At 30.9% G+C, this 27,901-nt stretch overlaps 1 protein-coding gene across 1 annotated transcript in view; it reads left to right on the top strand.

The window, feature by feature from the left end:
- Nucleotides 1–27,901, top strand: part of CSMD3 (CUB and Sushi multiple domains 3) — a 1,080,109-nt gene that overhangs the window by 68,455 nt on the left and 983,753 nt on the right. The gene's annotated exons all lie outside the window — the stretch shown is intronic.

Here is a 27,901-nt window from a genome sequence, read left to right as displayed (position 1 = left end):
TATAGATTAAAACAGGGGCCAGAATAAAACATCATAATTGTGTGTTTATAAAATCAAAGATAACATCAAAGTTATTCTATTTTATAACATATAAATAATTTTTTTCAAATAAATCAACACAGACAAATATTTTATTTCTTCTTGAGTAATTTTGAGTACAGATTTGTAGCAGGTGTTATGTATGAAGGCACAGACTATAGGAATACCATCTGTGTGTGTCTAATTCTAGCCAAAATCTTTTCTTTCACTGTTATTGAAAGATTACAGGATTTGATTCTGCTTCAGAGTTGCCGTTGGGACTAGTAGCTAATCCTGATGAAGATCAAATTAAAATGCTAATTTTAAACAGTTAAAAAATTCTATTATAATATCAGGGAAGATTTATAGCATAATATACCTCGAATTTTTTTACTTTTTAATAACTAGGCATAAAAATACTTTTTCCATGTTTTTAGAATGGTATAAAATAAAGCAGCCAAATTTCTTACAATCGTGTGCTAAATCAGAGTTCCTATATTCTGGAGATAAGATCAGGACTCCCCCTGCTGGCTATATGCTTGCTACATTTGCATTAAAATCGGTGTTTAAATCACTCAAGAAGAACTAAAAATTTAGCAGAATGATAAATTAAGATCAGCCAGTCCAGCCCCTCATGTTATGTATTAGGAAATTAAGGCCCAAGATAGTAACAATTGATCTTTGTATTCATCCCCTGTAACCTCAAACATCTAAACAGCATGGGGCCAACCAAGAAAATGTTTACCAAGTTAATATGTTAACTACTAAGGGTATTAAGAGAACAAAGAATATTAACTGTATGTTTTTGTGCTAATGTGAACATATTAAAAATAATGTTGTTGTAGTACTTCACAGAGTTTTAAAATTGCAAAATTTTAAAATTAATCCCTTGAGGAACAAGCTATTCTCTTACATAAATGAAAGAGTTTTTCTTCCCAAATACTTATAATACCAGGAAAAATTATAATTGGTCTTGCAGAGTCATAAATCTAGAGTGAACAATTGCTCAATGGACTTAATCATCTTGATCTCACCTTAATTTTATTTAACTAGTATGGATGTATAAATGGTAACTAGTTTTGGCCTTATAAGTCATATGGGTCTAAAATCTTTTCCATTGTTTTAAAAGTCTACTTGCTGTAATTTTGTTCTCACTGGAATACTCCCAAATGAGTACTTTTCTGTAAAAAGTGTTAAGTTCTTTCTTTGCTTTTTATTTCATAAGCTAATAACCACAATTCATTCAACCATTTCTCATAGAGCCTATTTTACAGTCCTTTATTATTTTTGTTGATCTCTGTGAAATCTCTTAAGTGTGTTTATTTCCCTTTCCAAACTGAGTAGCTGACACTATTCTTCCTTGTTTAAAGACTTATTTCACAATTCATATATGTAATTAATCTATGATTCTTTGCCTACATCCCACTATCATTTTTTGTGTTTCCAATATCACTGACTCACAGTAAGCCTATGAACACTGTTGCTGAATTTCAAGGAGACTGTCATCTAAACAATGCAAAACAAATCATCATCATCATCATCACCACCATCATCATCGTCATCATCATATGATAGGCTTAATTTGCATGAAATATAAATTCGAGAAAACAAAAGAATCTAACAATTCTGCCTGTTATATAGTAAATACCACTGACATGCATATATATTTAATATTTATATTTTATAATTTCAAACACTTGTAACAAAATTAAAGGTATAAAACATATATTGTCAATATTCCACATAATTTTATGCATATATTTATTTTATTTATAAAAATTTTTAAAAATAAGGTAGAAATTAATAGAATATTGTCTTTATCTTGAAAAAGGTCATAGCTGAGAAATATGTTTAAGAAGACAATGATGTAAGCAACTAACTATAATAGAAATATAGTACATTTACTTAGAAACTATCTGAATTGTGAAATAACATGAATTTTGTGAAGATTATGCTTCAGAAAATTATGAACGACTTCAAACATATGCAAAAGTAGAGTTTAATGAATTAACCTCCATGAACCCATAACCCAGGTTAGACAATTATAACCTCATGAGAAAGCTGAGTTTACTTTTCCATCTTTATTGAAATATAATTGACATACAACACTGTATTAATTTAAGGTATACAATATAATAATTTGGTATATGTATATATTGTGAGATATTTACCACAATAACTTTAGTTAATATCCATTACTTTGCATGGTTCCAAATTATTTTTCTTATGATGAAAACTTTTAAGATCTACTATCTTTTTAACTTTCAAATATACAATATTATATTGCTAACTATAGTCACCATACTGTACATTTACATACCAAATTTTATTCATCTTATAACTGGAAGTTTGTACCTTTTGACCCCCTTCATCCATTTTGCCTCTCCTCAAGCCCTGCCTCTGGCAACCGCCAATTTGTTCTCTGTTTCTATAATTGCAGTTTTTCTAGATTCCACATATAAGGGAGATTATACAGTATTTGTCTTTCTCTGACTTATTTCACTTAGCAAAATGCCATCCAGATCCATCCATGTTGTGATAAATGGCAAAATTTCCTTATTTTTATGGCTGAACAATATTTGTGTGTGTGTGTGTGTGTGTGTGATATTTTCTTTATTCATTCATCTGTCAATGGACACGAGTTGTTTTTATGTCTTGGCTACTGTAAATAATGGGTTCAGATATCTCTGTGAGATAATAATTTCATTTACTTTGGATCTGAATCCAAAAGTGGAATTGCTAGATAATATCATAGTTCTAGTTTTAATTTTTTGCGGAACCTTCATACTGCTTTCCATAGTGGCTAAACGAATTTATATTCTCACCACCAGTGCACAAGGGTTTCCTTTTCTTCATGTCTTTGCCAACACTTGTTATATTTTGTATATTTAATAATAGCTTTTCTAATAGGTGTGTGTTGACATCACACCATGTTTTTAATTTGCATTTCCACAATTAGTGATGTTGAGCACCTTTTCATGTACCTGTTGGCTATTTGCATGTCTTTGATGGAAAAAAAATGTCTGTTCAGTTTACCTGTCTGTATTTTAATTGAACTATCTGGGTTTATTAATTGTTTTCGATACTGAGTTTCATGAATTCTTTATATATTTTGGATATTCATGCTTTAACAGATATATGATTTGCAAATATTTTCTCCCATTCTGTAATTTGCCTACTTATTTTCTTGATGGTTTATGTTGCTGTGCAGAAGCTTTTTAGTTTGATGTAGTCTCACTTGTTTATTTTCTCTTTTGTTGCATTTGCTCTTGGTGTCAAATTCAAAAACGATTATGACCAAAACCAATGTCAAGGAGTCAAGCTGTTTTATTTATATTTATAAATACTTTTCCCCATCCATAGATTAATTTGAGACATATCCCAGGAATAAAGAAAATACATTATTAATCATAAAATAACTTTATATCACCTGATTTAAAAATAAAGCCAACTCCTTAGAGCTCTAGACATTACCAAAAAACAAAAACAAACAAAAACAAAAAGGAAAAAAATTGTTTTTATGGAGAATTAGAGTAGACCTAATGGGAAAAGGTCAGTAAACATTGCAGGGCTCAGAGAATGAGAAGGTTCAATAGAGATGTAAGTTATAAAACAGACTTCTTGTCAGAGAAGCATAGTACAATCACTGAGAAAAACAGCTATATAATATGTTTAAGAAAGAACTAATAGGCTGAGAGAGAGTGGGGGAATGCATCTTGAAAGGGTAGACAAAGGCGTTTACTGATGGCCTTGGATGCCGTAACTGGACTTATAATTTCCTTCTTATGAGGAAAGAAATATCATATTTTTGAGAAAATTATTTGAGAAAAGAAAATTTCCATTTGACTGGTTTCCCAATAAAGACAAATAGGAAACATAATTAGTAATTTCATTTTTGTTTTCAATAAACATTTATGCACCACCCAGTTTTGCCAGGCAGTATCATATCATCAGGTAGTGATAAAGACTCAGCTCTAATGATGTTTTCATTTCATTGATTGAAATTGACAATAAATATGTAAAGCATAAATAAAATAATTTAGATTGAAATTACTTTGAACAAAATAAAAAGGGACTGTAATAGAGAGCATGCAATGAAGAGGTAAATAAAGATCACTGTGTATGGTAGCCAAGGAAGACTATTCTGTGGAGATACTATGGTTTGGGTTGAGACTCGAATTATGAAAAGAAGACAGTCATACAATGGTCAGGAAAATAGACATTACCAGATATAGGAAATAACAAGTGAAAAAGTCCTTCATGAGAGGACTTTGGTTTGCTTGAGAAATATAAAGGAGGCCAGGTGCAAGAAGAGCAAGAGGGTTCATGGTGTAAAATGAAGTTACAACAATAAGTAGGAACTAGATTATGGAATGTTTGCTTAGGCCACGATTTTATTTTATTTTATTTTATTTTATTTTATTTTATTTTATTTTATTCAGATTTTATTTTAATTTTGGCAAGATAGCTTCAAAATCTTGGAGGAATCATAATTGTGTTTTAAGTTATAACAGATAAATTTATGTGCAAGGCTTTGTAAAGCAATAGCTAGGCTAGGTGAGAATATAAACAAAGAAATCTATAACTTATAAAGAATCAAAATATTAGAAGATGAAGTAAATGTGGCAAAATTGTGATAAGGATTCATATCATGTTTTCCATAATGAGCTCAAAATTTTTATGGAAAACCAAAATGTGAAAAGCAATATATTATACGAGAACTTGTGTTGAATGAAAAAAATAACAACTAATGAAGAAAACACAAATGATGTGCTATTGTTTCTAAAGGATATGCATTGGAGATTTGATAGTGCAGACAACTTATATTGTAAAAATATTATTTGATTAGCAGGCATTCATTCAATTTAGGGAAACACTAACTAGACTTATTTTTCCCTGGAAATAAATTGTTAATCTGATTTAAATGAGTCAATCACACATTAATCTTGAATAGTTTAGCTTCATCCTAGAAAGTGCTCATCTTAATGTTTTTGGAAAGCTATTTTTGAAAATTTAGCTTCAAGGGAATAACCTAATTTTAATAAATAAGGTTTTGTTGTATATTTAAATACTGTGGAGAAAAGAGAAACTCTGCTTTAACACCAATGATTTACATAACTCTGTTTTTTCCTAATATCATTCTGTAAGCATAATTTTTCATGGTTAACACATCATCCCAAGACAGTAGATATTAAAATATAGTAGATTATGTTTAGAAGAGTTTATAAAAAGTTTCTAGCTTTATTTCTATATTGTAAAGCTTTTAAATCAGCAAATTTTGTCAGATGTATAAAACATATATTAGGCATTCAAATTTTGAGTTTTCTCAAGAAATCATTTTAGAGAAAATGAATACATTTAAATATGCATATAAATATTATTTGTTTTCAATTTTGAGCTAAGCCAAAAAAGAAAAAAAATTGTATTTTAAATTATCAAAAGGATGAAGATCAAATGCTTATTATCACTGTTATACATTATAGACTAAACGACTTTATTAACAAGTATTTTAAAACAACTATGATTCTTAGTAAGGTATATGATTTTGTTTTGATCACAGTATGTCAGGGTTTTGTTTGTTTTGTTTATTTATTTATTTATTTTAATAAATGTAGAAATTTAAGGGAGATTGTTTGAGATACTTTGTAGGAATACGATTATCTTTTAGGAAGTATTGCCTCACCCTCGGACTTAACCATGTCTTATAAAAATATTTCTGAAATTAATTTGTCACAGAGCTCTTTGATGAGGTCTGAAAAGTAAGCCAAAGCCACACAAAGAAATTTTGTAATGTTCAAAAAAAGAAGCAAACAATACAAAACAAAATAATAAAAGCTAGGCAACTGGTTTATTAATGCCAATAGGAAGGACACCATTGCCTGGGATGCTGATATGTTTTGGTATCAAATTTTAGAGTATTCTTTTTTTGTTGATTTTTGGAAGAAATTATGGATGCAATCTTAGGAATGCTTAATATGATGAATATAACAATATATAGCAAGTCTAGCATGTAGATAAAAGTATTCTTGACTTAAAATAAAAAGAAATATATTGGTTAAACTGGAAATACATATATTCTAAAGAAAATATATATAATATAGTGTTTTTGAATCTTTTTATACAGTAAACTTTAAAAAGTTAATATAACAAAAATAAAAGCGGTATGTATTAAAATTATAGATTACATAAATTGTGGAATTATGATACTAACATATTGAAACTGAGGGCCATACAAGAAAAACACTCTATTATTTTATTGATAAATTTAACTTGTAGAGTCATTCTGGGGCAGATGTGCCACAGTGGAAAAGGCACATAGAAATCCATGTTCAAGTGTGACTTGTTTACTGGCAGTGAACAAAATTTCCTGTATAAAATCATTGCATAATGAAAACAACTATATGAAGCACTATGGTTTGTGAATATTGGATGAAATATATATGTTAAAGTTTTATTTTAATTTTAAAACACAACTGGAGACAATTTTTGTGATATTAAATTTCAATATATTAATTTTAGTTATATGAGTTTCTTGCAAAACATTCTCACTGAAGATATATGTAATTATGAAAAATAAAAATGTAATATAAATCTGTATCTCCAAAGGATTATGTGTTTCTTCTTTTGAATAATTTGCAAATTCAATATATCATATTAACACTTTAAATTTCTTTTTACTCCTAAATTATGAAAATTTATTATTTTAGATATAACTACTTTATGAATTATGTTTAAAGTGAATTAATCAAAAGCTAAAAATCTAGAGTCTGCCATTTTTGAATCCTTAATAGCAGCTTAGTTTTCAAACCTTGCAGCTGACTCTTCCATGTTAAAATGAGTTATCTAAAGTTTCCTTCTGCTCACATTTACTCTAATTACTGTGAAAATTCATAAAACCTTGCTTACTTCCCTTAAGGAAAGCTCATCAGGTCCTTGCCTTAGGCATTGTTGTAGTTCAACATTTCACATAAATGTATTCTACAAAATGCTGTTCTCATGAGAGATATTGACAAGTGTTTCATGAAAAAAGGATTCCAAGAACAGTTAGTTTGAGAAATATGGTATACCCTAAATTTCAACTTCAAAATTCACATTACAGAGTAGGCAATTATAGGTTTTAAAAAATTGTGGTAAAGAAAAATAATTTTTTTTTAGTTTCTCAACATTTGGCTTCATAAGCTTATTTCCATATAACATACAATGGCATATTTTTAGGTCAATGCATTTTTTTCAGAATATAATTTTAGCACAGAATAAACACCAAAGGCATAAACAAAGCCTTTCATTGTATTTTTCCTTTCCCAAATTTCTCGGATACAGCAATTTTGTGAAGGTGTTGTATGTATTTTGGAAAACTTAGAACAATAAAAAAACATGATTCAAAATTTTTAATTTTTGTAGCAAGAAAGTTTCAGACATCACTGATATTGTCAAAAGATTCATTTGGTTCCAGATAGTCCATTTTCTCACTTTACTCATCAATCATGAAAATTTCCCCTGTGGATTTCCTGTCAGAAGGCTAGATAGAACATGTTGGATCTGAAATACATATTTTGGTGAAATATATTTATCAGGCCAGAATTACATAACCACATTCATAAATGTTTGTTTAAATATTCCATTTGAAGGCAATAACTTGGAGAATATCAATGTAAAGGTAAGGTAGTCTGGTTAGAAGGTCTCCTCAATAATACATTGTATGATAATATTTCCATTTCTATTTATGTCCCTATGTTTTATCCATTGTCTGTAATAGCTCTTCTTAAATACCACTCTAATAAAAATAAGTGAACCAAGACTTAGAGAAAACCTATTCTTAAGATACACATGGGTGTTGTAACAATAAGTGCTAGAATAACTGAATGTCCACATGCCAAAAAAAAAAAAAAGGGAACCTAGATACACACTTCATACTTTTTATAGAAATTAACTCATGAGGGATTTTAGTAAGATAGTGGAATAGGAGGTTTCAGCCCTTGTGCTCCCTCAGAAATGCCTTTTGAACCATGATTCACAGGTGAAAATACCTTTCTGAGAGCTCAAATTCCTGGTGAAAAGTTAAAGTGCACCAGTGGAACAGAGAAATGATAAAAGCTTTTATTGTAAATGGTAAGAACAGTATCACTTTATCTGCATCCCCTCTCAGTGCAGCCCTGAGAAAGATCCCTTTGGCCTGCGAGTTCTCTTGTAGGGGAAAGAAAGAGTGAAGTGATTGTTCATCTCAGCCTTTTGGGGCACTACCTGAGAGGGTTACTTCTGTTGCAGAACACTGAGAGAATATCATAGCTTGATCATCTGGGGGTAGCTAAGAACATAGAGAAAGAAAAGAGGCTCTCAACAACTAATATGCAGATCTCAACATCTAGTTCCTGGCTCCTGACGCTGGGCCTAGCTGTGTCCCCTGGTGATTACCCCATGCACCTGTGAACTCTGCGAACCAGCCCACCCAGAATCTGGCTGTGGTGACTGGGAAAGACTTTCTCTGCTTAAGCAGGTCTGTAAAGACTGGAAGAGGTGAGTGTTGTTCCTTCTAATGAGCAGACACCAATGCAAGGCTACAAGAAACACAAAGAATCAGGATATTTCCACCAAAGAAACAAAATAAAGCTTTAGCAACCAGCCCTAAAGAAATGAAGGTCTATAAACTGTCTGAGAAATAATTCAAAATAATTCTTAAAGATCATTGAACTAAAAGAGATCACAGATAATCAAGTGAATGAAATTATAAAAACAACCCATTAAAAAAATAAGCTAAATAGAGATAGAAACTATAAAAAAAGAAGCGAACAGAAATTCTAGAGCCTAAGAATACAATGATTGAACTGAAAAAACTCAATAGAGAACTTCAGTAATAGCCATGATCAAGTAGAAGAAAGAGTCAGCAACCTACAAGACAGGTCACTACAAATTATCCTGTCAGGGGAGGAAAAATAAAAAAGAATAAAAAAGTGAAGAAAACAAAGACTACAAGTAATTAATAATAATAATAATAATAATAATAATAATAGAAGGAGGAAATTTTCGAAAGTCTTGGATATATTTAAAGAAATAACAGTAAAAAGACAACTTTTGGAATAGGAAAAAATATTCGTAAACCAGATATCTGATAAAGGATTAGTATGCATAATATACAAGGAATTCTTACAACCCAACGGCCAAAAACTAACTAAAAAAATGGGCAAAAATCACTAAATAGACATTTCTCCAAGAAAGACAAACAAATGGTCAATAGTTAAATGAAAGATACCTCAACATGACAACATGGAAATACAAATCAAAACTGCAATAAAGTATCACCTCACATTTGTTAAGATGGCCCGTATCAAAAAACAAAAGATGAATATTAATGAGGATGTAGAGAAAAGGGAATCTTTGCACACTGTTGGTGGGAGTGTGAATTATTACATTCTCTGTGGAAAATAGTGTGGAGGTTTCTCAAAAAATTTAAAAAAAGAACTATCATATGATCAAACAATCTCACTTCTAGGTATATACCCAAATGATATGAAAACATGATCTTGAAGAGATACCTGTACCTCTATGTTCATTGCAACATTATTCACAGTGGCCAAGACATGGCCATTAATGGATGAATGAATAAAGAAAAAGTAATATATATAATAACGAATGAATAAATGTCCATTAATGGATGAATGAATAAAGAAAAGGTAATATATATAATAAAAATATATAGATTTCTCTCTCTATATATATATGCAATAGAATATTATTCAGTCTTAATTAGGAGGGAAATCCTACCATTTGTAAGAAGCTAGATAAATCTGGAATACATTATGCATAGTGAAATAAGCCAGACACAGAAAGATAAATACAGTATGATCTCTTACATGAGGAATCTAAAGTAGTCAAACCCATGGAAGCAGAAAGTAGAATGGTGGTTGCCAAGGATACAAAGTTTCAGTTACACAAGATGAATAAATCTTAGAGATCTTTTGCAAATCCTTAGCCTATAGACAACGATACTATGTTTGCATACTTACAAATTGCTAAGAGAGTAATTGTTAAGTGTTCTTATTACACTGATGATAATAATAATAATGAGGGAAGGAGGAAACTTTTGAGGGTGATGAATATATTTATGGCATAGAATGTGGTGATGTTTCACGGGTGTCTACTTATCTCCAAATTCATCAGATTATATACATTAAACATGTCCAGTTTGTGGCATCTCAATCATATATAAGATAATTTTTAAAAAATTAACTACATATGTAAAATATAAAACTAGAAAACTTCTAGAATACATAGGAGAAAAATCTATGTAAATTTGGGTTTGATGATGAACTTTTGATACAATAACAACAACATGATCTATGAAAGAAAAAGTATTGATGGTTGGACATTATTAAATTAAAAACTTCTGCTCTATCTAATGGCTAAATAATGTCCAAAGATATCAGGTCCTAATATTTGGAACCAGTAAAAGTTACCTTAAAAGGAAAAAGGGTCATTGTATATCTGATTAAAGTAAGGATCTTGACATGGGGAGATTATCTTGAATTATCTAGAAGGCCTAAATGCAATTCTTATAAAAACAGACAGAGAGAGATTAGACACAAGAAGAGAAAAAGGTGAAGTGAACATGGAGGCAGAGATTGGAGTGGTCCAGTCACAAAGGAATGCCAGCATCCATCGGAAGCTGGAAGATAGTTTTTCCCCCAGAACTTCCAGAAGTTTTATGGCCTTGCTGACACCTGTATCTCAATAAAACTAATGAACTTCTCATCTCCAGACTGGGAGAGAATAAATTTCTGATGTTTTAAGCCATCAATTTTGTGGTAGTTTGTAGCAGCAGCCATGAAAACTAATGCGCTCTTTGAAAGATACTTAAAAGAATGAAAAGACAAGCAGTGGACTGAGAGAAAATATTTGTAAAATTGATCTAAAGAACTTGTATCCAAAATCTTCAAAGGTACATGTGAATAATTAATTAGAAATAAAAGGAGCTTTTGATGTGTTATCACATGAAAAAATGATTTTGTGTAATTTGACTGTAAATTTCAATAAGACTCAATGTGACTCAATGAAAAACAATCAAACTCAAAATATAAACATATCTGGGTTCAAATTCTTGATATGCTACTTGCTAGCTGTGACTCCTTTTAAAAATTGTGAAAATTTCCTAAACGATAGTTTCCTAATTGGTAAGAGAAAAATGTAATATTATTTAAAGCAGAATATTATAAGCGATAAGGAATATCAAATATATAACAATTTGAGCATAGTACTGGCACATATTGAATTATCAATACTATTATTATTATTATACCTAAAAATGATAGGAAGTAGTTAATAATGATGCTGTAATTTTCACATTTATGTCAATCAGAATTCAGAAAATATTTTACATGTAAATTCCAACTTTAACTGATAACCTCTCAAGATAGTGTACTGTGATTGAAATAGAAGCCTTGCCTACACTAAGGATTCTATTTTGTGATAACTAGTTTCTGGGGCAAGAAAAAAAAAGTTTCCGTTATTCTCTTAAAGGTTTATTACTGAAGAGGGCTTGAGTGGTGAGAGGAGTTTATGCATGAATAATTCCATGACCTTTATTCCTATGCCGTGCTATTAGGAATAAAATAAAAGATTAATTAGTTACCACTCCCTCCTCCCCTCAGTCCCGAAGATCAACTGAACAGAATTACTGTCTCATGAATCAAAAATGTGCGGATAGGCTGTGCATTAAAGCTGCAAAGCATTTCAGATCCCATTAATGTGAGCTCCTTCTAATGGGAAGTTAGAATCATAGAGCATAATGGAAGGGATCTTCACCACTGCATTGCACTTTTTGTATATTTATTTTTGGCAGGTAGAGTAAGCACATAGAAATCACTCTGCAGGATGCAATTGAAATATACCGGCCTCGAGGAGCTGCTGGTGCCTTGGCCGATAGAGCCTCTGGAGGCTGGCATTCTTCAAATGATAGGACATATTTAAGGCAATTCAGTATCTGTACTCTTCTTTAGCACACTGGCGAGTGAGTCTGTCCTTCAAGCCATATATACATTATCATTAAAAATAATCACCTAAATTGAAGTCCTTTCATACTGACGTAATTATATAGGAAGAGAAATGAATATGAGGTAACATGCTGGAGTCACTGTCTTAATTAAAAATTTTACTTTCTAGCCAAGCCCATTAGAAATTATGGCAGTGAGTTCCCTAAAATGGGTAGAAATTCATCCTTCCTTCCATTTGTAAGACTGCGACAAACTAGAAAGTATTTGCTGCTCACGTTAAAAATAATTTTCTCAAGTAACTTATTTATGTTTTAGGAATCACCAGCCCCATGTTTTGTAGCTGTTGTCAATGACCATTAGTTACTGGAAGAATGATAGGGTAGTAAATTGTAGATAGTAAGTCTGTAGGAGATTTTATTTATCCACATTACCAAAAATGACACGTGACTTTGGCTGTTGTTTTCATGAAGTTCTTTTGTTTTTTACTATTCTTTTGCTTTTTTATTGCCTATTTTTGCATGTGCCATATAACAAGTTTTTGCCTTTTTAAATTTATTTCAAACCACGTATACACCACACAAAGTAAATATTATCCATTATTTATTTTGAACTTTAGAAAGTAGAAAGTAAAAATGGTAGTCTTTATCTTTTCAGTTTTACCTCAAACTCCACCTTAATATCCTGCTATTGCCTGAAGGTAAGTAGCAGTAGCATTTTTTCATTTCGCTTTTCCTCTTATTTATGGATAAATACATCTGTACTGCAAAGTCTTCCCTTCCTTGTCACTTTCATTGTTAATATTATTTTTCTATAAATATAAGATTATACATTGCAAATTTTTCTACACATAGCTTTTATCTCCTTCACAGTTGCCTGGTCAGACAAATAGGTATACTTCATCATTTTAAACTGCTGTTTTCCACTACAGTTATGTTATAATTTATTTAATAATCTTTCTCTTTTTGGTCACATAAGTTGTTTTAAAATAATGCTGCAAAATAAATCTATATACAACTAAGTGTTGTAATTATGATTGTTTTATTTTCAGATAGATTCTTAATGTGGAATTACACAGAAAATATAAACTTCTGATAATTTTTATACTTTATTACTCCCAAATATTTATTGAGTACATCAATAATGTTTTTATTTGACACATTTATTTTAAATATTCATTTCAAAATATTTATGAATTACATAGTGTGGTAGTGTATAGTCATAGTTTTAATGACATTATATGTTTAGACTATATATTCTTATGTTTTCCTATCTGATGTTAAAAATTCTATCTCATTTTATCTTGTGTTTTCTTAATAACTAATGAAATAATCCTTCTCTCAAGTGTTCATTTTTAAATTATCTTTTTGATAAAATTTAAGATTTTTACATTTTCATGTCACTTTTAGTTTTCATTGATTTATAAGGTTTCATTTTATATCAGTGATTTCTATGTTTGAAATATGTTACAAATATTTTATTTTAATGACTTTCATTTGTGTTTTATATATACTATATACATATATATTTATATGATAACTATAAAAGGGTTTAAATTTTTGTGTGGTAAATTTTCTACAGTGTCTTTTAGATTTTCTGAATAAAGAAGAATATAAAACTATAAGAACAAGTAGATTTATTAATAGTCTTCATGCTTATTTCGCACACTTGAAATTTTCTCTCTTATCTGAAACTCTAACTTTTTAGTAAAAACAAAGACCACGATTTAAGAAAAAAATAGACATTTATATCAAATAACAGAATATAAGATAGGTTTTAAAACTTTTATATTTCATTAAATTATATTTATATTATGAAGAGACAAAAATACTTAGAGAAAACAACAACCTCTATGAAGGTTTTGTTGAGTAATAAAACAACAACACAAATACAAAAAAAATACGATGTGAATTTTTTATTTTCTTTGATTAAGGTATACAATATATTCTGACATTTAACATTCAAATATATTAGACCAAGAAGACTAAATCTTTTGCTTATATTATCTCACTTTATCTTCATTAAATCATTATTTAGTCCTCACAGTGAGCATATGAGGTAGTTATATTAATAGCCACAATTCTCAGGTGGAATTTCATATTAGGAGAACTTCTGCATGGTCACAGAGGTAGTGAGTGGTATGACGAAGTTTAGACTGAGTCGTTCTGGACCAGCTTGTTTTCTGAGTCTCCTGACTGAAGATAGTCTACCCACTCCCAAATGTTAATGAAGATACTTTTCACATATGTTTCCCAATACATTTAAATGTATTTTTGCATTTACTTATACAAGTTAATTATGAATTTAAAATGCATTTAAATATTTTATACAAATTACTCATTTCTTTAAATATGTGGTTTAAATATGTAAAACAAACCATTATGTTGTAAAATAATTAATGTCTTGGAAGTAATGCTTAATGAGTTAATAGAAATTATAACCAGCTTTAAAAATATTAGAGACAAGGAAAAAATTGTCTGTGAGAAAGATGGTGGACATAAGTCAATATTCTGACTGGGGAGTATTTTCAAGGAAGAGATTTAACATCTCTGTCTCTTTAGTGTTAAAATTCAAAATTAACACTTAGCAAAACTTCAGACTTCCTGGCTTACAGAGCTGCAAATGCTGCATTTAAAATTTGGGGCAAATGAGAATAGAGCAACTCACTCTCAAGAGAAAAATGGGGAGGGATGAGCTATTGTACATGTCCAGTTTCTTCTTCAAAGCACATAAGTCAGGTTAATTCACTTCCTCTCTCTTCAGAACTAGAGATTTGGGAATGGAGAGGGAAATAGGGATGCTACATTAATGGGACAAACAGATACCACATGGAACATAATTTTGAGTACGGAAGCGGTGTCTCCCACAACACTCAAAAAATGTGAAAATATTTTGTGAAGAGAGATAGCTGCCTTGCTTACCTATACAATTAGCAATGAGCTAGACGTTCTCATTAAAATATTAAGTGATACTATTTTACATTGTCATAGTCCTCCTGCCCACACAGCAACAGGAATGATAACTTTCTAACTACAGAGCAACTGTTCTCAAATTTTCTGCAGATTATTTTTATTAGTAAAAAGTATACTAGAAATTATCACTTGAAAATCAAACATGATATACTTAATTTTGATCATGGAAGTTATTAAATAAAAAAAATATTTTCAATTTTCCTCATCTCTGTGGCACATATAACTAAATAACTACTATTGCTATAATTATTAAATCATATTTTCCCTTCTGGTTTATAAGGATGTCAAATTTGTTTACCTTTGTATGTCCCGAAACTAACACAGTTCCTAGCTCATAGTTTTCGTTCAATAATTGTTTTTGAATCAAAATACTTGACCAGCTGGACTTCTATGTTCAACTCCAGTTTAACTTCAAATTTATCCTTTACAATTTTTAGCCACAAATGCTGTTTCTTTGGATGATTTACAGAGAAACAGACTCTTCCAGTTAACTTGTTTATATGGATAGCTTAGAGATATATTTTTAAAAGTCTCAATTTCCCTTTGAGATAAGTCTAATTCTTAGTATACATGTGTATTTAAAATTAGAAGTAACACTGAGAGTAGCTCAAAATGGTCAATGAAACATTATGATTAGCTTGTATTAAGACTATGTTTTCTGTTGTTAATGAGCTGATGATATTGTTTTCTGTTCATACGGTTTATATAATAAATTGTGCTTCATAGCTTATAAATGGATAGTCACAAATGTTCAGTTGTTTAAAATTATAATTTTGCATATATGAATTTTAAATGACTTATCATGCTACCAAGACTACAGTAATTTTTAATTATTCTTTAAAGCCACTTCTGAAAAGTAGACCATATTATCTAATTTTTTATGACACTTTATTGAAAATACATTTCTATGAAATAAGTTTATATAGCAAAATATTTTTATTTCTACCATAAGAACAACTAATTTTTCAAATATAATGAAAGTATTTAGTAAATATTATAAGAAAATATACTTGTTAAAATATTTAGGGACACTTATATATCATAAGATCTTCTTTCTTTGACATAATTCCACTACTTTATTGCCTAGTTACAAATGTGCCATGGTTTCAATGTACAGGTTTATTTAATGGTGCAAGTCTTATTCTGTTAGTCATTTTGTTTATTAATATGTGATCACTCAATTTGAAGTACAAAACTGTAACAGTGTAACATTTTTAGTGAATACAGAAGCAATTATATACATGGTAACTGTTGGAGGAAAGGGAATCAAATCAAAAAAACATCACAATGAGTTTGCAGTGAAACGAAGCAGTCAGAAGTAGCTGTTTTACTAAATAGGGAGAAATTTTATGTTTGTTTGTTTTTTTTTAAGATTATATTTTCTTCCCTTTTTAGCTGGTAAGAAGTTTTAATTTTAAATATGTCCAGATCTTATCTTTGCAAGTAGAGAGGAAGTAGAAGCAATCAGAATAACAATTCAATATTTTACAAACACAATAGAGAAAATTAATTTTTTTTGATGAGACTTTTCAACAAACAGGTCCCTAACTTATATTTCATAATGTTTATATACCCTTAGTATGTGCTAACAAATTACTGATTAAAGAAAAGGAATAAACATAAAAAAAAGCCAGCAGATGGAGCTTTTCAGTTACTGTTGCATAATCTTTAGTTAAGTCTGCTATCTAAAACAAAATATAGGAAAATTTTTATTTTAACTATTTACTCACTATTTGTTAAAAGTAGGTTATTTTCAATGAAATAATATTTAAATACTCTCATTGTTTTATTATACATGTTTTAATTTCTGTGAGTCCATCAAGCATCACATTGCTAGTTATACGAGGAAATTTAATTGAGACTAAAGCCACTTATCAGTGCTTTGATATTTAGATATTAAATGTTTATAATGTAGTCAATTTTACATGTACCTCAGTGTTTACTGATATTGCTTCAAGCACAAAATGCATACAGTATTCCACCATGTGGACATAAACAAAATAAATCAGTGGGGACAGGTACTATACAAATTTCTTGCTATATCCTAATTTATTTACAAATCATTATGAGATAAGTACTATTATTAACAACCATTTTTATATTTGAAAAATATATAGAATTGCAGAGCTAAGGAACAAACTAAAGGTCATACAATTATAATGAGGTCGAAGTAGGATTTAAACCCTGGTCTGTCTGAATCCAGAGCTAGTAGCTCTGATATGAGAATGCTTCTATAACATTTTAGCAAACTCTGCCCCAGTCTCCCATCATCTACACCATCATAGAGTACCCAGGGAAACTTCTTTAGAAGCAGTATACATATTGTTAAAATAAAACATTCAAAATATACTTCAAAGTTGCTAAAAACAAGATCAACAAAAAATTGATCCATAGTGGTAGATTTTAGGCAAATCTGAGGCAAACCTATAGAACTTGTCATAAAATTCTCTATTCACCCTTTGTGTAAATATCTTTCTATTTTTAGCTTTGAGTTTAGAACTTAATTTCCCTTATTAAGAATGTTGGGTATATCTAACCTAGCCCATGATAGCCTATTCCATTTTGAAAGTACAATTTTGATTTCACAGTCAAGCCTGAGTGTTCTTTCCGTATATAAATAGAATGTGTCCTTCCCATGTTTTTCCCAATTCAAAATATATCTAGTGAGATTAAGTCTATTATAGAATATAGAATATGGGACTAAAGGCTTTGAGTTCTTACAAGTATATAATCTTTTAAATTTAGGGCAAATCTTTGCTTCCAACAACCATTATGCATCATATGAAAAGGCTATCTCAGAAGCAGAGCCTTAGAAATATGGCCAACTGCTTTCTCTCATTTGTATACTACCAATGGCGAGATACCTGTACGCAGTTATTTCCTTCCTACCCACTTTCTGGATTGCCTGTCCTGCCTGAACTGGGCTTTTGCTATCACTCCCAGAGGATCCATTCATTTCCCATTGCATTTTATCTGTGCCATAAGCACCATAACTCATGCCTTCCTCAGAGATCTAGCAAGTTCTCAGGAAATTCAGAGAAAAGTTATACTTAATTCTTCTCTTATGAGACAATTAAATAACTCATTTTCCTATGACTTTGGAAACATTTCCAGAGAATCTTGATTACTTTACAGATAACTTGCAATCCACTTGGGATCTAATGACTACCTTTAAGAGCCAAGGAACAAATTATGATTTGTGTTTTTCTCATTAAGGAAAGGTGATGTTTAGTTAAGGTAAGAACTGAAAGTGTAATGTAATATTTGATTTACTGGCCAATACTTTGCATAAGATTTATAGCCGACCAAAATTACAAGCTTAGATCCTATTTAAAATTATTAGAAAAAAACTATTTTTGATATTTAATTGTGACTTCAGGTAACTACATTCATAGATTTTTTTTTATTCAGAGGAAACCATCAAATTTTCTATGAATTTGCTGAAATGTAGCTTTTATATAATCTACTTTATTGTATATATTTAGATTTCTTCCAGCTTTATTGAGCTATAATTGAAAATAAAAATTGTGTATATTTAAGGCATATGCCACAATGTTGTGATACACTTATACATTGTGAAATATTTAACAAAACAAACTAATTAATATATTCATCACCTCACACAGTTACCATTTTTTGTGTGTGTGAGAACAATATCTATTCTCTTAGCAGGTTTCAAGTATACATTACAGTGTCTCAATATAATCAATTTTATTATCATATATTTTTAACACAGTAGCTTTTTTGCTTTGCTCTGTGGCTGTAAATTGCCATTACATTGAAAAATTTGCTACGTGCCTTCTAAGAATCTTACATACTCTCTCTCCACTCCTCTCTTTTTGTTTTTTACCTAATCTCTTTGAAGCATTAGCTTTTGAATTTCTACTTGATTCTGCATAAGTAGTAGTTTTTTTAAGATTTACCCACATTTATTTTTAAACTAAAAATGTAACTTAATTGCATTATATTTTAATTAAAAATAAGTATCTCAACTTTATTACCACCTACATTTTACATATGCATCACTATAATTCATGCTGTCTGCATAAACAATTCAAACATATACAATGAAATATTATATTGGTGCTTTAAACAATCAAACTGTACATCCATTGACATTCACTAGATCCATGATGAGTTTATGTGAAATACTAGAAACAATTCATGCGCTTGATATGCATACTCCAATAAGGAAATATTTTAAGCATTCAATGTTTAAAGTTTAGTCCTATCGATGCAATAAAGTTGTGTTTGATGAAAATATTATTTTACATTTCTATGGTCCAAATTAAATAAAATTAAAAGTTTCATTTCTTCTTTTACATTAGCCACAATTCAAGTGCTGAATAAGGACAAATGGCTACTGGCCACCATATTGAATAACCATGGTCTAAAGCATCTCTGGATTCAATGTCCAGTTCCACTGCTTAGTCAACGTGATTGGGGGTGGGGAGGCATTAATTCGCTAAGCTTCAGTTTCTGCATCTAACAAGGGTAAAAAACACATTGAATCACAGAATTTTTGAAAAGACTAAGCAATATTATGCAAAGTAAGTGCTTATGACAGGCTGAAACATGATTTACATCAGGTATTATTAAAGAAACTACATTTGTTATTTAATAACTACTAGCATTAAATGACATAAGACACCTTAATAGTTTACCTTTGACTTTGATGTAAATACAGCACAGCTTTCTGGCTTTTTGTTTTCAGTATGAGACATTTTCCCATGCATTTACACATATAAGGATACACCTAGATGTGCATATATATATGCAAATATATTTTTTCTATTCCAAGTATTTGTTTTTTATATGTATTTGGTCTAGATTCATATTTGCCTATGTTTCTTAGTAATATCCAGAATTTTTTTAATTTTGCTGTAGAGCAAATTTTATCTCATATTTTATTCTAAAAAATATTTTTATATTGTAGATCCTGTATAGTGCTTCAAAGAACATATAGGTAATTTCTTTTAGTTGTGTTTAAGAACATTCAGAAATAATAGTATCATTTGGGTAAATGAGTATGGATGTTATTAATTTTTCCTTCATAAGATATGACAGATTTAGAAATACTCTGCATTATAGTACCTGTGGTTCAATTAAATATTCTTAATAAAATCAAACTTAGTACTCTACATAAAATATTTATGATGACTTTCATTTGATTTTTTGGACATTTATATTTTTAATGAGAATAAGTGTCATATGTAGTTTATTCATTGGTTCAAGCATTCATTTATTTTATTCATTTAATACATTTTATTCAGTACTTACTTTCTCTAAGAAAAATTAGAGGAGGATGGAGAAAATGAGGATTGCTCTAATCTTTCTGACTTCTGCTTTAAAGTTGGACATCTTTGTTATATATTTTTTTGAGATTCATATCTCAAAAACATATATATACATACATATGTTTATGTACATGTATTCACTTTTAAGAATGTAGATGGAGTTTTGGAATTATCAAGTGATTAAATATAATAGCTGTATGCTACACATATGTTTAAATCTACATAACACATAATGCAACAATATATTAATTTTGATATATTGTTTTTCTCATCTAATCTCATATTTCATGAAATTTGTTAAGTTTTAGTTTGTGCAACTCTAATAATAGTATTGCCATATATTGAGATTGAAAAGACTTAGGAAGGCACACACCTAGGTATGGGGAGTAATTGGAGAATATCAAGATTTTTCTGTGCTACGTTACATTGAAGATGCCATTGACATTGGTAAATAGCCCTCCCTTCCCTGAAAAAAAAAAAGTGTAGATTTTTAAAAAACATTCATGTTTAACAGGATCAGTTTTTGTATCAGCCATTAATTTTTTTATAAGCACTTCAAAATTTAGTTCGATTCTTAGTCTGTACTTCTTTTTCCAGAAAATAATTGTATAATTTGTCCTTTCTTTTGTATTCCGTAAGCATTCTTCCTTTAAATTCTTCCTTTAAACTTCAAGCAGAGTCCCCTAGACAGAGTAAATAGATTCTTACTGAAACTCTGTCTTTCCTCTAATTCACTTAAAATTTTTTCGAGTTCTTCATTCAGATTAAAAAGTGCAAAACTAAGTTTACTAATTTCGGGAAGTGCCCTATTTAAATCATTTTATGCTCCAAGGAGGCGAGTACTATGTAAGAAGCAGAAGTCAAGGAGACATTTTACCTCTCTTTGACGCAGTATATTATGATTTTACCTGGCATCTTCTTTCATATACATGGTGTCCTTTCATTAATTTAAATAGGTGCGTTACATACGTGCAAAGAAAAACCTACGGGTATTTATAATTTTGTATTCCTTTAGCAAAGATAACAACAAACTAGAATGTTTGGATACAAGGAAAATAATTATTATGAGAACACTAGGAGATACGAGAAACAAGTTAGTGGAAAGCTTGAGAAAGCTAAGTAGGCCACTGAGACAGGCAGAAAAATATGTAATATCTTCTTAAAAAGTGAAGTAATTCTTTAAAAAATATACTCCAGCTAGTGATTTCTTTAATAGAATAGCTTAATACTCAAAATCACAGAATACTATTTATAGATAGAACTATTGCATGATTTGAGAAAAAAAAAATCCTCTCTAGTAAGTGTGAAAAACTGATAAGAAACCTTGTCTAAAGAGTGAATTCACTTTAACAGAGCCCTTATAAGGTCAATGCGTAGAACTGGTGAGAAAAGCAAAAATATTTCAAGGAATCAAGTAAAATAGCTTTGAATAAACTCACTTTGAATAAAATAATGCCAGATTTAAAACAAATCTAAAAATGTCTTGATGCAGAGAAAAGTCCCAAAACAGGCACACAGTGAAAGAATGTGAGGTTAACAAATTTGAGGCAATTGAATAATTTAGTGTTTCAGTGTTGTATATAATTACTGCTCTTTATAGTCAAAGGGATATAAACAACTCAACTGCAAATTGGTCTTGTTGGAAGAGCATTTAGTAAAAAATTTCCTTTATCTACCCGTCTCCCTACAGCCTTTTATTTCCTACATTCATATGCAGTTTTTTAATTAGTAGGCCACTATTAGTCATACATACAATAATCTCTTTCTCCAAGGAACATTTCCTAATTCTCTCTACTCCAAGTTACTCGCTTTTGTACTCCTTATGTCCTTCTGGTATTTTATTACAGAGATTTGAGGTTTTACTTTTCTTCCCTCGTCATATCAATCAGCAAGTGGAGAGCTTCCTCTACAAAATTCCTCAAAGACATGTCTTGATTATCATCACAGCTACTTGCAAACCCACTGTTACCTCTCCTTGAAAAATTGCAAAAACTTATTTCCTCATCTCCCTCCTTCCACCCTTTTAGCTTCCAGTTTGTCTTCCAGATGCCAGAATATAATATGACCTCTTTAAAACACAAATTGGGATCCTGCCCGTATCTCTTTTACACTTCTACCCAAAATATGAAATCATTTTATGGCTTTCCATAGAACCAAAAATTCAATCCAAGTCAACATTCTTAAGTTTTGTCTGGTCTTTGTATTGTCTATTATTGTTAGTAAATTACTTTTTGTCTTCTTATTGCCTGTTCCCTGCCGTTTGAAATACTTCTGGTATAATCTTAAATGTTACCCTTTCAAGAGATCTGTTGCTGAATAATTGAATAATTGAGGAATTCATGTGCGTGGTTTCTTTTTTGTTTTTTGTTTTTGTTTTTGTTTTTGTTTTTGTTTTGTTTTGTTTGTCCTAGGCATAGCACTGCCCTTGGCAGGTCTGCAGAAATAGAAAATAGTTGCTCTATTTGTTTCCTAAGGCTACAGTAACAAATTGCTGCACACTTCGTGGTTTAAAACAACAGAAATGTATCCTCTCTGAGTTCTGGAGGCTACAAATCTGAAATTAAGGTATTGGCAAGACTGTGCTGCCTTCCAAGGCTCTAGGGAAGAATCCTTTCTTGCCTCTTCCAGATCTGGAGATGTAATGCATTGTTTTGTTTGTGAGAGTATAACTCTAGTCTCTGCCTCCATCTTCACATTGCCTTCTCTGTGTGTCTTCTTTTCTGTCTCTCCTAAGGATGCCCGTCATTGGATTTAGGGCCCGAACTAATGTGGGATGACGTCATCTTGATGTTTGCAATGTTATTTCATATCTGCAACTACGTTGCAGATAAGGTCAAATTCTAAGGGTAGAAATGTCTTTCATTTATTTATTTATTTATTTATTTTTTTGTGGGGACGCTAGTCAATCCTCCATACAGGGGCTTTCGTGTGGTAATTTAATGGCAAGCAGTAAACCATGAAATAAGTTAGAAGCGTTTGTTACTTCTCAGAAATGTGACTTTTGATGTGACAGACACTCATGGAAGCTAGAGCTAATGTAAAGCTATGGTGCTAATAGGATTGGTATTTCTTTGATAAGTATAAAGAGAAAGGATCATTTTTCTTCTCTATAAAATTCTCGTTGCAGGAAATTCCAGTTTCATTCTGTCTTCCATTCTCATTGATGACAAGAAAGCATGGGTTTAAACCAGAAATCTGACAATGGCTCTGCCATTTATTAACTGTGTCAACATGGACAAATTTAATTTCCACATTTAAAAGGAGGATGCTAATCCTTGTCTCATAGATTATATTCTAAGAATTAAACTTGATAATGTCTGTAAACCACTTAGTACAATGCCTGAAGTTAAGGACCACTCAAAAATTTCATTCAATATTATATCAATCTGATGATTAATAAATTCAATTCTGTGAGTAAATGCAATATTGCTTAATTTAAATAAGTGCTTCTAATTCTATTCAATATACCTACTTTATCTCTATTTTTCTCAAATCATTTTTAAAACTACCACAATCAAGTAGTAAATAATGTAGTTTTTTGACCAATACAATGCAAGATAAATAATCACATCCTAGCCCTAACATTTATTTTTGTTTTCATTATTTCCTAGTGTCTTTAAATAACAGTGTAAAATCATTTTATTTATTTATAGATTGCATTAAATTTTATTTATTTATTTAATGTATTTTATAGGCAACTTTCAGTCTATTTCTGGTATATGTATATGTAATCACTTCCTACTTCCCTTCAGATATATTCATTTAACTCTTTTGGATTTCAGTCTGTTTTTACGGGAAATATTTTTTACAACCTCTTATATATAAGTCATCAAAATAATATCTGCAAAGTACTTTTAACTTTATAAAATACTTTCACATGCACTATCCATTTCATTTATTATTCACCTACTCATCCAACAAGCACTGCATTTGCTTGCATTCTTGGCACTAAGCTAGGTGCTGAGATACAGACCTAAAAGCTATCCTCCAGTACTTAGGAAGCACACTAATGGAATGTGGTCAGTGCTGCAATGGGTATGTATGCCAAGTGAAATGGTAGTTTCAAGGTAGGTTAAATGATTCAGACTTAAGTGCAGGGCATTGTCTGCTAAAAGGGTCTTTTTTTTTTTCTTTTTTTTTTTTACATAGAAATTAGGTCTACAGGGGAAAAGGAAAATATAAGGAGAGGAAAGAGCAGATGCAAAGGCATGGAGGTTTACTATGATTTAAGTCTGGGTTTCAAGGAGAGGGGTGGGCACAAATTAAGGGTGGGGGAAAAAACAACAGTAAGATCCTAGAGGGCTGGAAAGTCATGTCAAGGACATGACCTTTATTCTTAAGATAATGGAAAGTCCTTAAAAAATAATAGATAAGGTACAATTTCATCTATGTTTTAGAAATCAGCAAATTAGGAATTAGAAATAAATTGAAGAAGAGTTCAACAGGAGGTAAAAGGAATAGAGGCTCTTGGTAACTCTTGAGAGGGGGTGAGATGGATCTGATCTTTACCTAATGTGTAAGATTGAAAAGAAGAGAATAGCTTTAAGTGATATTAAAAGAACAAGTACTAAAAATAATTTTTTTAAAAAGTGACTAATACTTGGCATCCATTTAAAAACCACTTAGTGAATTTTAGTGACTTGCTTAAGTTCATTTAAGTAGCAATCATTCACTTGAAATGGAACTCTTCTTAAGTTATACTTACAGTTCTTATCATGTTGGCTTTAGAGAAATATTTTAATTTTGGATTTGGAAGATTTCTTTTTTTTTTTTTTTTTGGTTTAATTAATGTCTCTTAGTTTTCAATATGTTTCAGTTATGTAAAGCTGGAAAAGAAACTGTACCTGAAACATAGTGGCTTAAAACAACAATGATGTTTACTCTCTCGCATTCTCTGGGCTGCCTGGGCTTGACTGGGTGGTTTTTCCATGTGGTGTTGCCAGGAGTGAGTTTGGTGTTGTCTGGCCTACCTTTACCTAGGACTCCCGTTGGGGCAGCCACACTGAAATGGCTTCATACACATGTCCTGGACCTCTTCTGGAGTGGCTGACAGGCTGTGCTTGGTTGTGTCTCTCTTCAACAAGGAGTAAGATTTCTGACATGGGGATCCAGGCTCCAAAACTGATATCAGAAACTGTCAGGCTTCTCAAAAGCTAGGCCCAGAACTGGCTCAGACTTACTTTTGCTGCATCCTTTTGAAAAAAGTGATTCGTATAGCCCATCCTGATTCAAGGGGGAGAAATATACTTCACTATACTTAATTCCTTGATGGGAGGAGTGGCATGAGGATACAAGGATGAGAAAAATTATTTGCAAACTTTCTATCATCCTATCTCATTGGTGCTGAACCATTTCTGAAGATCATCTCTGAAAATAGACATTCTCTTTTCTCTCATTTTTAACTTCTTTAAAATAGATAATACTAATCTCATGGCATATGGTAACATGCACATGTTTATAGAACAGTTTACTCCTCAGAATGACAATTTAATATAAGTATATAAGAAATTATTTTTTTTGCTTGTGCCTATAAGATATTCTTGAGACATATGGCTTAGATATCTCTACAAATGCATTTAGCACCTATGCTGTTCCTTGTATCTTCTCCAGTTTCAGTAGTGATGATAAAATTTCATGAGCTAGCAATTCTTTAGCTATAAGACATAAATTTTATAATCTCACACATAGGGAGGAAAATCTCTTTATAGTCTAGTAGTTTCCAATTAGAAACATTAAGAGTGGTTTATATGTCCCTTTAGCACATGTCCTAGTACATGAAGTAGATAAAACAAATGATAGAAGATGAAGTTATTAATTTTGCAAGACCAGTAAAGAATCCTCTACCTCAGACTAAAACTTTTCATTGTGAGGCTCAGAGGAACCATGGGGGTTGGGGTTGGTAATGATTTTATTTTAGAAGGACTAGAAAAAACTGTCATTCCTCCCTTCTCATGATTCTCTCATGGTCCTTCCAACTTGGCTTCCTATATTTTAAATCAAATAGTAGTAAACTAGTAACACTATTCACTCTCTGAAATTAATAAATATATTTGACAGCAGTATAGAAAAATATCTATCTGAAGGAGGCAGAATTAGTTTATTCGATATTGTTTAAAGGTCTTAAAATGAATTTAATTTATAAACACACTAAAAATTCTATATGATGCATGTAAGCCTAAAATTGAAGAGGACAGATTTTAATAAACATAACTCTAAAATACACATGCACATATACACACACACACACTATACCGCCACCATCACCACCACCACCACCAAAAACAAAGCCAAAACAAAACTAAAACAAAACAAAAAGAAGCTATCTTTGAGCATTCCATGATTCATTCTTTCAGTTCAATTATGTTACATATTTAGAAGACTAAAAGCTTTTTAACTGAATACGAGGACAATCTGGATGTAACTTCTCACTGTTCTTCTTGCCAGAAATACCTGCCCTTTTGTTATCTAGGAATGATTTTGTTATTCTTGATCATCAAGATATCTCTTTTGATTCTCACGCTTGCTTACTAAAGCTGTGTGCCCTGGTAAAGAGAGGAATCTTAACATTTAGAATAACTTCCTCCGTTATAGAGGAAGCTTCACTAACTGTGTAAGAGCAGTAGCCAAGGATTCGCTTTGTCTCTTTTTGATGCAAGGGTGTGACCTTGACAAATTATGAAAACTCTCTGTGCTTTTGTTTCCCTTCCTGCAAAATGAGGATAACAATAGTAGGTGCATTGAGGTGCTCTGATAAAAACTACAGGCGAAGGTCGTGCAAGTTAAACAATTGAGAAGAACACCATGCTTATATATCAATTAATGATGGCCTTTAATTTTATTAATGGCAAATCAAATTTCCAATGAATAGATATCAATAGAATGTAAAATGCATATTATGCTCATGACACATACCCTCACTCTTCATCTTTCCTAATTTTCTGCTTAGAAAACCTGAGGTAATGGTCTTTCTCAGTTGTATTTAATTGGGTAACTTTTGCCATTTTCAGTGGGCTTTCTCATCCACATAATACCCAAGCCTAACACTGACCCTTTTTCTAGGATTGACTTTTTCCTTGGAGGTATGCAGCCCTAGGAAATTGAGTTATCGTTCCTTTGCCAACTTAGGCCCTACTTGCGGCTCTCAGATATTATTTTCACAATGTCTTTGTTAAATACCATTTCTCTCTTTTTCATTATCCTTTGAAATACTCTTTAAAAGATGTTCTTTGGTTAACATGAAAGCTTGTATCTTGACAGTAAGTCTCAAATATATCTTCTTGCTAGCAGCAATCTGTCAGCAGGTTGGAGCTGGACTGTCACTACCATTAAACTAAAATACGCTTTCAGTGGTGTGAAAACCCATTCAACAACAATTTATCTTTCACATTCCTTTATTCCCTGCACTACATCATCTGCAGAATTGAGTCCCCCAAAATGGTAATATCATCTTAGCTGTCACTCACATTCTTGCTTTCCTAACAGTGCAAGAAAGAAAGCCTGCAAGGGAATTCAGAAGTTTTTGTGATATGTTTGTGGATGTGCCAAGAGCTATAACTGCTCCTTGAAATCACAAAAAGCCTGATTTTCACCTTTATATGCCTTTCAATGTACTGTTCCTTCTAAAGTAAATACT

The sequence above is a fragment of the Pteropus vampyrus genome, unplaced genomic scaffold (assembly GCF_000151845.1).
Source record: "Pteropus vampyrus isolate Shadow unplaced genomic scaffold, Pvam_2.0 Scaffold54, whole genome shotgun sequence".
In the NCBI taxonomy this organism is placed as follows: Eukaryota; Metazoa; Chordata; class Mammalia; order Chiroptera; family Pteropodidae; genus Pteropus; species Pteropus vampyrus.
The sequence above is the reverse complement of the archived record's forward strand: the minus strand, read 5'-3'. Positions and strand labels throughout refer to the sequence as shown.